At 59.8% G+C, this 1,859-nt stretch overlaps 1 non-coding gene across 1 annotated transcript in view; it reads right to left on the reverse strand.

Moving 5' to 3' along the window:
• LOC126147141 (small subunit ribosomal RNA) overlaps positions 1–533 on the reverse strand; it is a 1,909-nt gene extending 1,376 nt beyond the window's left edge. Inside the window, exon 1 of the ribosomal RNA XR_007530018.1 lies at positions 1–533. This exon is cut by the window's left edge and continues 1,376 nt beyond it. This is a non-coding gene — a ribosomal RNA (small subunit ribosomal RNA).
• Positions 534–1,859: the final 1,326 nt, after the last annotated feature.

The raw sequence follows: 1,859 nt of genomic DNA on the forward strand, positions 1-1,859 counted from the left end.
TCATTCCGATTACGGGGCCTCGGATGAGTCCCGTATCGTTATTTTTCGTCACTACCTCCCCGTGCCGGGAGTGGGTAATTTGCGCGCCTGCTGCCTTCCTTGGATGTGGTAGCCGTTTCTCAGGCTCCCTCTCCGGAATCGAACCCTGATTCCCCGTTACCCGTTACAACCATGGTAGGCGCAGAACCTACCATCGACAGTTGATAAGGCAGACATTTGAAAGATGCGTCGCCGGTACGAGGACCGTGCGATCAGCCCAAAGTTATTCAGAGTCACCAAGGCAAACGGACCAGACGAGCCGACCGATTGGTTTTGATCTAATAAAAGCGTCCCTTCCATCTCTGGTCGGGACTCTGTTTGCATGTATTAGCTCTAGAATTACCACAGTTATCCAAGTAACGTGGGTACGATCTAAGGAACCATAACTGATTTAATGAGCCATTCGCGGTTTCACCTTAATGCGGCTTGTACTGAGACATGCATGGCTTAATCTTTGAGACAAGCATATGACTACTGGCAGGATCAACCAGGGAGCTGCGTCAACTAGAGCTGAGCAGCCGGCCGCCCGGGAGTGTGTCCCAGAGGCCCGCGCGAACACGCAAGCGTCCGCTCAATTATTCTGCAAACAGGAGGAGGCTGAGCTCCCCTGCACAATACACCTCGAAACCCTCTCAGGTCCCGGCGGCGCGCAGCGCCGTCCTAAGTACTTGGTCGGGTTCGAGAGAGGCGCAATCGCCCGGAGTTAGGCGAGTAGACGCTTTAGGTGCGACCACCCGTGCTCCCAACTGAGCTTGCCGCTGCCGACAGAGGCCCGGGAGCGTGCTGTCGTGGCATTGCCGGCGGGAGACAACACGCGCCACCTACGGTGACCGGCAGCTCCAACGCCAGCGCCACAGAAGGGCAAAGGCCCCACGTGGGTGCCGAAGCGAACTCTCCCAGCACAGCGCACGTGCCAACACGTCTGCACAACTGCGATACAAACCACCAGCGAGAACCGCTGGGGCGACCGAGCAGCAGACGGCGTCGCGGCGCCGAGTGCCGGGCGGCGGCGCATCCTCAACGCACACAGTCCTCAATCGGACCAGCACACTGCAGATGTCCACCGCGCTTCGCACCGGGCCGGCGAGGACCCACTTTGGCTGCACGGCGCCGCGCGCAGGGTGCCCCGGCGCGCAGCTGCGCCGCCTGCCGCGTCCGTCGGCCGGCGCGCCTGCCACTGGGCGCCCCCACCAGCCGGCTGTAGCGCGTGCGCCCACGCACCGCGCGGCCAGCACGCCGGGCGGCCCCCCCTCACCGGCCGGGGACAGTCCCACCCACCCACAGCCGCGTATCGCTTCACACCCAGATTCACATTCACGTTCGTTGGTATGGTGGGGACCGCTTCGTAGCTGTACCGATCGTTGCCCTCACAGATGTACCTCCAGCAAGGACAACCGCACCACAACGGGTTACCAGTTGTTCATTTGCGTAACGTCACCAGTAAACGTACACGTCCATCCCCGTTTGCAAAGTCAACTATTATTGCATGCCTGCCTGTCAGGTGTCAAGACACACTACATCCGCTCACATCCACGCAACAAAATGTGCCCGACTAGAGGGCACGTGGAAGGTGCCCCCGTACGTATGCGATGTCCACTGCGCGACCAACTGTCAACCGGCCTCTGTAGCATGTCGCAGATGTGGAACGCGGGGCACCGTGCTATCACATTGTGTGAGAAGAGACTACTACGTCTGCATACACGCGCCACTACATGAACAGACGGCTCATGCTGATCGCCATCCACTGCGTCCATTACTCCCACACGTCTCTATGGCGTACCACACTGCAATGCAGCTGTTATGGGGAGATGACACGTAGC

The sequence above is a fragment of the Schistocerca cancellata genome, unplaced genomic scaffold (genome assembly GCF_023864275.1).
Source record: "Schistocerca cancellata isolate TAMUIC-IGC-003103 unplaced genomic scaffold, iqSchCanc2.1 HiC_scaffold_847, whole genome shotgun sequence".
NCBI classification, from domain to species: Eukaryota; Metazoa; Arthropoda; class Insecta; order Orthoptera; family Acrididae; genus Schistocerca; species Schistocerca cancellata.